At 36.3% G+C, this 9,468-nt stretch overlaps 1 protein-coding gene across 1 annotated transcript in view; it reads left to right on the top strand.

The window, feature by feature from the left end:
- LOC129743880 (probable serine/threonine-protein kinase DDB_G0277071) overlaps window positions 1–9,468 on the top strand; it is a 329,957-nt gene that overhangs the window by 284,796 nt on the left and 35,693 nt on the right. The gene's annotated exons all lie outside the window — the stretch shown is intronic.

Below are 9,468 nucleotides of genomic sequence, written 5' to 3'. Positions count from 1 at the left end.
CGTTTGAGTCCCAACTAAACGGGTATGAGCACATGCTAGATTCTTCAGTTGCTAAATGCCTTTCAACTTGACTGCATGCAGATTCCATTCTCTTTAAATATTTATCTGAATCGTATTTAAAAAGGATGGACTCAATTGCAGCATGTAATATTACCAGCGAAATGCACATGTTTATATGCTATGGTCAATTATGCACATTGACCATAGAACATGGACGAAAATCAAACGATTTTCGTTTGGTTTTTCTGTTTATTTCTGCTTTAAGCGTTTGCCTTTACGTTACGGCTCAAACTTTTATTTCTGACCATCAGATGTCGTTCCATAACATTTCTCAATGCATAAATTTTAATCGCAGAAATATTTCCCAGTGAGAAATATCCCAGTAATTACACCATGAGAAATATCCGTGTGCGTAAAGAGGGAGATATGTGAAAATACCTAAAATATAACTGTTTGATATTTTATTTATTTCTGAGTGTATGAACCATGATACGAAAAAAAGGTGCACACAATATTATGCTTCATGTAGACAAACGCCTAACTGTTTGCAAACTAATTCCGATGGAAATGACGACTTCTGGAGCTTTCTTGCATATAAACTTGTACACAAGTTTTTCGTCGATGAAAAACCTCTTGGTGTTCTATGTTCTAAGTTCAGACTCGTAGCTTGTCGATGAATACGGTTGATTCCAAACATTAATAAAATTTATAAATATGAGATATTTGCGAAAACAAGAAAATAAAAAGAGTTAAGAGACGAAATAATTATCCTATAGCATCATTGAGGTTCTTCTATCCAGGTCGCCGCCTTTATAAAATTCATCCCTGGTTTTGTCCGCGGGGCGTAGTGACAGTGCCATTGAATAAAGTCACGACATTCTATTCAAATTTTAAGATCTTTACTATGAATTACACTCGCACTTGACATTCACAAGTTGTAAACATTGGAACGAATCAAATTCCTAAAATATTTCTAAGAAATTTATCAATACAAACTATTAAAAAATATATTCATTTTAGTTACATAAATTGGTGATAATTTCTACGACGGGAAAACGCCTACGGATATGCTAAAGAACTATCATTGAAATAAAATAAAAAGCTTCTCGAGCAGTACATTTCGCTATGAAGAATTTTTCATTTTTGAGAAATACAAAGAGGAACATCTGAAGATACTTAATCAGTAAATGAACATGAAATTAAATTAAATAAATAGTGGGGCTTATTCTGCGAGGCGAGTGACGTGAAGTGACTTAGTTTTTTAGAGTCACCGTATTCTAGCAGGCGAATGCCGTGACTTCAATGAACTTTAGGTGACTTGAATGAACTTTTTTTAACTGTCACCGTATTCTCAGAGGCGAATGGCGTGACTCGAGTCGGTGGCAAGTGACTTTTGGAGTCGTAACCTATTTCGCAAGTGACTCGATAGGAAACAAGGTGGAAAGGCAAAAAAACATAAGAAAATGGAACGAAATTTTTATCAAATCATTCCGTGCGTATAATAAAAACTTGTAACATGAACTCTGACTTCAAATTACGTTCTTTTTGAGCAACAAAATCTGCAACTGCGGGGATCGTACCTCGCCGGCTGATGAGTTTTTTTAACGACCCGAAACAGACAAATGGTCTAAGTGTCCGCTTAACACAACCAATAGGTTTGGGATAACTTTTACACCCATTTCGTTGGTACTTTTATTCTATAAATAAAAAAAAATCATGATTCTCTCTAATTTGCTTATTTATTTCGCGTTCAATTTTCTTTTACCGTCCTCTTTGTCTATCAAAATTAACACCCAAAAGGCCTAGAACCGCAGCTCCGGATCCGACGAGGGATCTAAGATTCACAGTGTTTATTTCTGCCGCTGGAACATTTCCAAGAAACTGTAAAACTCCAGCCACGGCCATCGTCGTCGATAAGATTCTGGGCAACCTCCATCTCTAGCGGAATCTGCTGTTTGAGCTGTTCCTTCGATTCCGGCGGCAAAGTTATAAAACTCCTAAAACCATGACCCGGGCATCCTCGGACATCTGCGGATTCTGGATGGCCCCCAGCAGATGTGTCACCGTGCCTCCGAATGGTAGATTGTTGAGGGCCTCCTGAAGACCGATGTTTGCCGTTTCACGTAATTATGTTTAATTTGAGTACGGATCCGTCGGGTCTCGATACTTTGACAGATTGTTGGGTTCATGCAAATGAACACAGTGGCAAAAACTCTTGGAATGTAAAGGGAGGTGATGCAAATATTTATTTTTAAAATAATGGAAACCAAAACAGACGGAGAAGCTACTTTTTTGTTGATTGGAGTGATTGAGCTCGTTGTAAAAAAAAAGGTTTAATATTTAGCAAACAAATTGAAATATGTTAACATTGAAAATTTCAAAATAACTGTGCAAAATTGTACATGAAATTGATCTGATTTGCTTCACCTGAGTATGAACGAACGTTGGGCAATAGTCATTTCGGATGAATTTCAAAGAACTGTCAATCAATGAAATTAACTTGATTTTTGAGGTACGCTATTTCTGTTTTTGTATATGTATTAGTAGTTTAAAAACAATGCAATTTCATTAAAACGAGTTACATATGTTACATAGTTACTACACCCAAAATTCAGCCTCTGTGCCAATGGCGTGTAGTCAATTTCATAGCATCATTGGTACAAGAAGATAACGCGACCGGCACTGATTCAATTTGCGCCCACCGGCATTAACCTCCCATCGCAACCGAATTGCGTATGTCTGAATGAAACAAAATAAAAACGTTTTCGCGTCCCTCCCCATCGCATCATAAGCCGAAGAAGGATGGAAATAAATACCGGCCAACACCAGGCAGCCAGCGAACCGAGCACTGTGCGTGTGAATGTAGCAAAAGCAACAACAAAAACATCCTTCTAATTCAATCAACCGGCAAACACGGCTAAGCTGTGCGTGTGTATGTAGCAAAAGCAACAACAAAAACATTCCTTTCAATTCACCGGCAAACAACACCGGCCAAGCTGCCCGGCTTTAGCAGCTGTGTATAGTCCTATTTGCCGCTGGTAGTGTTCGTGATATTATGCTGGTTGTTTCACCAACACTTTCGAGTTTTGGGACAATTAACCTCAAAAACGACCATGTGTGTCGTCCGGCTGCCCGTTTTTTGTACCGAGAGTTTTTGAGGTTAATTGTCCCATCTCATCTGTACACGCTCAGCAAGTGTGCGTAAGAAATGTCAAAAACAACTCTATATGTAGCGTGTGTATGTAATAGCAGGCAATAAGCAAAGCACAGTTCTCATTCAATGGGTTTCCCGTTCCTTCACTCCCGTTCCCTTTCCCTTTTCCATCTTAAGACAAAGGAATGCATTGAAAGGAGGCCAAACGCCGGGAAGCCGCCGTTGTACGTTTTTTGTGATTGATCGGTAACAGAAAGCCTATGACAAATATACCTCGTCCTGCATGTAGCTCGAATAGTACACTGGTTAGGATGTCGGACTGGCAAGACGATTTGAATGATGATATGAGTTCGAATCTCCCCACGGCGCTGTGGTTATTATTTTTATTTTCTTGTTTCTGGGATGGATTATCCAATAGGAAGGAAATCCCATAAAATGTTTTTCTTGTTTCGCTTGAATGTAGTGGTCATCATTTTGGTTGGGAGCCGAGTCCTTATGCCAGTTACGGTTTTTCAAACATACCGTCTTCGGCACAGTGCACATTTCAGAGCATTATCGGCACAGAGATTTGCTAAAAAGGCATTGGATTTTTGCAACCTCTTCTATGGGTGTATGTATGTGCAGCGCATAGTAATTTATATGTCTATTTCTTTTGAATAAAATTATTTACGTTTTAAAGTAATAACTTAACACACTGAATTTATTGAAGCAGTTTATTTGTATCGCATTTATTAATGAATTATCAAACACAATTGTTTATCAAACTCTACATAACCGCAATAAAGAGGTTTTCCACGATGTAATTAAAAAAACAAACGTATTCATGAAAAAAAAAAAGATACCAACAAGTTTTTGATTCAAAATTTAAGTTCGTTCATGTCATTTTTAAGTCAATTTGTTTTGTAAACTCTGTTTTTTGCAAGATCTAAAGTTTAAAAAAATTTTAACTTTCTTTAATGTTGAATTTTGTCAGCTTCCCACAGCTATTTAAACGCCACAAAAAAAATTAAATTCGTTCTTGTCGTTTTTAAGTCAATTTGTTATGTAAACTCTGTTTATTGTACACCCATAGAAGAGGTTGCAAAAATCCAATGCCTATTTAGCATATCTCTGTGCCGATAATGCGCTGAAATGTGCACTGTGCCGAAAACGGTATGTTTGAAAAACCGTAACTGGCATAAGGACTCGGCTCCCAACCAAAATGATGACCACTACATTCAAGCGAAACAAGAAAAACCTATTCCTATTGGATAATTCATCCCAGAAACAAAAAAAAAAAATTAAAACCACAGCGCCGTAGTGAGAATCGAACTCAAATTACCAATCATAGCGTCTTGCCAGACCGGCATTTTAACCAGTGTACTATTCAAGCTTCATGCAGGACGAGGGATATTTGTCATAGGCTTTCTGTCACCGATCAATCGAAAAAAACGCACAACGGCGGCTTCCCGGCGTTTGGCCTTCTTTCAATGCATTCCTTTGTCTTGGGATGGAAACGGGAAAGGAAACGGGAGTGAAGGAACGGGAAACCCATTGAATGAGAACTGTGCTTTGCTTACTGCCTGCTATTACATACACACGCTACATATACACTGCTGCCAAAGCCGGGCAGCTTGTTTTGTTATGGAAACGGGAAAGGGAACGGGAGTGAAGGAAACGGGAAACCCATTGAATGAGAACTGTGTTTGCTTACCGCCTGCTATTACATACACACGCTACATATACACAGCTGCTAAAGCCGGGCAGCTTGGCCGGTGCGTGATTGTTTGCCGGTGAATTGAAGGAATGTTTTTTTTGTTGCTTTTACTGCATACACACGCACAGCTTGGCCGTGGTTTGCCGGTGCCAGTGGATTGAATTAGAAGGATATTTTTGTTGTTGCTTTTGCTACATTCACACGCACAGTGCTCGGTTCGCTGGCTGCCTGGTGTTGGCCGGTATTTATTTCCATCCTTCTTCGTCTTGTGATGCGATAGGGAGGGACGTGCAAATGTTTTTATTTTGTTTCTTTTAGACATACGCGATTCGGTTAACTTGGGAGATTAATGCCAGTGGGAGCAAATCGAATCAGCACCGGTCGCGTTATCTTCTTGTACCAATGATGCTATGTAATTGACTACACGCCATTGGCACAGAGGCTGAATTTTGGGTGTAGGGGAGACTGGGGTAACGTGCGCCATGGGGAAATGAGGGCTACTTCAAATAGCTCAGTTGTGTGTTGAGATAAGAATCCCAATCCAACTGTCATCTTCGTCGCTTTGCGTAAGCATGTTTTTCTATATGTTGTTGACTTATGTACGTATCATATGCTTCTTTTATGAAACTAGCCTAGAAAAATATACTTACATAATTAATCAAGCACCCGCAAAATTGCATCCGTGCGAGACCTCAAGTACATAACAAAAATATGCTCATATGCTTATGATCTTGGTTTTGTCATGTTCTTTCACGTGGAAAAGGAATTTTTGATGAAACATAAATAGGTCATCGTGGGCCACATTTTGTGGGGTATCTTGGGCCACCTATATTATGGTGTTTTTATACACGTTTAGAACTTAAAATACGTTATGACTATTTGTAATGTTTTCTTATGCCAAATGAAGAATTATGAAAAATGTTTTGTCCACCTTTTCTAATGCGATAGAGGTGAACAAAAATCCTATATATGGAATTTTGCCGAAACGTTCGCGAGCTAGGTTTTAAGATCTATTCGATCATACACAACTCTCTTTTTAGTTTCCTCATCTGAACTCGCTTTAAAATAACTAAATGAATAATGAAATTTTAGTTTTGGGTCAACTCATAAACATTTCTTCCATTTTATCTTTCCTAATAAAGAAGTTATGAAACAAAGAAAAAAAGTGGCCCATGATACCCCACTCTCCCCTATATTGTTTTAGTAATTTATTTAAGTTATACCAACATTTGTATTCAAATGGAATCTTCCCTGTGAGTGAAAATAAAAGGCCTTTAATAAACTAGCTGTAAATTCAAAAAAAAAAAAAAATAACTTAACTAATGATGTGATTTTTAGCTGATAAGTTTTCGATTCTGAATGAAGAATTCGATAAAAACTAAAGAATTTCGACTCTGTTATCGAAATCTCATTTTTTTTATTATTAGGGGAGAGTGGGGTAACGTGGGCCACTCTAAATATCTCAGATGTGTGTTGAGATGAAAATCTCAATCCTACTGTCATTTGGCTTAGGAATTTACAGCATGTTCGAAGAAGATTATTTTGTTTTATTGAAGTCCTACATTGGGTTTGGTTACATAAAAATTGAATGCATTATTTTCAAATTCTTCATGAATGTGACGTCATCCAAGAAATTGAATATCACACTACCTGCTTTGAATGTTCCTTACATGTTTGACAGTTCGCATGGTGAACCCGATGAAACTGGTTCATTGCCTCTGGAACGTCAAAATGAACATCAAGCCACCGAGGCAATGAACTAGTCACCGTGAGTGAGTCGCCTCTCGGAATACCCCGACTAGAGTCACGTGACTACGACTAATGTGACTCCGAGTCACTTCATTCGCCTCGCAGAATAAGGCCCAGTAAATGTTACTTAACTAATGAATTCACTAACCCCATGATATGGGAATAAACGGTCGAATTAAATAACACGCGAACTGTAAATAAAAACAAAACAGAAAAAATCCACAAGACTTGGCATTTCTGGATCGATAGGTCTACAGCCAAAAGAAAGAGAGAAAAAAAAAAAAAAAGAATTTTTCAAAACCTTTTCTCGTACATTATATTGTGTGCAATCTTTCAATATTTCATGCAATCTTTGAAATATTTCATGACTTACTTTCAACGAAATACCCAAGTATTTAGATCTGATTCTTTACATCATTTTAAAATCAATGTTTCGAATAAATAATAGGTTACTTAGCTTAAATTTGAACTGGACATCTCATGTTTACGCTCAGCTGGTGAAGAAATCTGGGTTGATCCGGAGGGCGTAGTACTAGCCCCAGCAATTATGTCGCTTGAATGATTTACACTTTTTTCACATTGAAATTCTCATCATAAATGATAAAAAATCACTTAACTTTATACTTTCACGCACAACAGTCAACCTATTCTTATTTAACCCATCTTTAATCCTGTTTTTCGAATGAATTTTCTGAAATTTCACGACGAGAAAAAAAATCGCGTGCGTCGCCCCTCGGTTGCTCATCATGCCATTTAAGTAAAAAAATATAAAACTGTTACGAGGATGGATCTTCAAAGCAGCATCAAATAATGATTTTCGACTAAATCTAAGTGGAAGCTTAAGAAGCGTTGATTCAAATGAGCCCACACAAACAGAATCAGTTTTGTTAATTTGTTCCAATTTATTGTCATATTATTTCAACAATTTCATAAAAGTAGTCTATTCGTAGGAAGTAAAACTTCAACTGAGAAAGCAATCATTTTAAGTGTAAAAAGTCAAAAAGAATTGATTTCCAGCATTAGGAGGAAAGCGGGGGCGAAAATCTAACTTTTTTGTCCAGTTGGTATTCTGAAAGAACTCTAAATAGTATGCAAAATCTACTTTGTTGGCTTATAGTTTTTGCACATGTACCGATTGTTCTAAATTTTTTCTCGTATATCGTATATCAGCTTATTGGTAAAATATTATGCCCTGACGTTCTATACAGCATCTATATAAATTAGTTATGTACATTCGTGTGTCCTCAGGCACTAATAGCCCAAATGTAGCGACTGTGTATAATGCTATAATACAGCTTTTGAAAAAAATGTTTTGGCATGAAAAACGAAAACATAAGGATTAATCCACAAATGAGAAAACACATTTTTTATAAGTTTTGTTACGTGTGGCTTCCATGATAAGCGGTTGTTTATAAGAACTCCTAATTATTTATAACTCGATATTTCTCTTTTTGACTATTTTTGCGAAACAGTTGTGAATGTGGCGGCAGTCTAGTTTTGATTCCATGAAGATAATAAATTTGGTTTTATTGACATTCAATGTAAGCAGGTTGTTTTCGAGATATTTATCTATGGTATTCAGGTCCTTCTTCATTTCACGAATGACGGCTTCCACATCCTTATTCGAATATTCCAGTACCGTGTCATCAGCGAACAGCTTCGGGATTCTGCACAGGATTAGTTTGAACTCTTGCGGATAAATTAGAAACAGAAGCGTACCTAAATTGCTCCCTTGGGGCACTTCTACACTCAGGGCCGGATTATGCCATCGGGGGACCCAGGGCAATTTTTCTCGGGGGGGGGCCTATAATTCGATTTTTGTTTTCAGAAAATACAAATCCTTTTAAACGTGTAAATTAGTAAAACGTGGAGATGAGTTCAGTATACTATCTTCAAATAGCCATGTTGTCTACGTAGAAAATAGTTTCTGGTATCTTCAAATAAAAATTGTTAATCACGTGCAAACTTTGCGGAAGAGTTTAGAAATTTCTTAGAAATGAAACCTCTGATTTAAGCTGCATAATGCTAATTTAATTCTGATTTTTTTAAAACCTTTATCGCCAACTTAAATTCTCTAATTTAAAAAAAAAATGACCGAATAGATATTTTAAATGATTTTCATATCATCATTGACCGTTTGGTTTGTGCTTATTCGAGAAATATTTACATTTACCTAGTGACAATTAGGAAGTATCACGAGGATTTGATACATAGAAAACAAATTTGAAAAAATAAACAAAATAAATTGAAGCCACATCCCATAGAGATACAGATATAAGAGTTTCAGAATTCAAAATTTTGAATCACGTTATATTCAGAATCAAAATTCAGTGTCTCAAATCTTAATCATAATTTCAAATCAAGTTTTGAGAATCAAAATATTAATTAAATTAAAAAAAGAGATACAAAGTTAAAATCAGAGCGAAAACAGAAATTGTACCATATGTGAATTTCAATTCTGTGTCTTTGAAACAGAAAAAAAATCTTTTCATGAGATGTTTTTGAATATGATTCTTATCAGATAATTTTTTTTATCAAATGGTTATTTTAAATGTGACGGAAGTTTCAAAGTCAAAGGGGTATTAGTGCAAAAATGATCGGTTGAAAAAAAATTGAGAATAAATATTAAATGTTTAAAACACAGAATCAGTTATCATTGAAAAAAATCAGATAAGGAATCCAAATGAGTTTAGTACCTTAAACAAAGATCCTGAATTTTTAAAATTCAGAAAAATTATGAAACTGAACTTCAGTAACTGAAGAAACAACACAAGACTTGAAAATCCCGATGAATTGAATCTGGAAAAAGATCATAGAAATATTCATATTGAGAAAATCAATCATTGATACTAGCAACTCAACAATCAGA

This window comes from Uranotaenia lowii, chromosome 2, assembly GCF_029784155.1.
Source record: "Uranotaenia lowii strain MFRU-FL chromosome 2, ASM2978415v1, whole genome shotgun sequence".
NCBI classification, from domain to species: domain Eukaryota; kingdom Metazoa; phylum Arthropoda; class Insecta; order Diptera; family Culicidae; genus Uranotaenia; species Uranotaenia lowii.
Note: the sequence above shows the minus strand (reverse complement) of the source record. Positions and strands in the feature narration are given on the sequence as shown.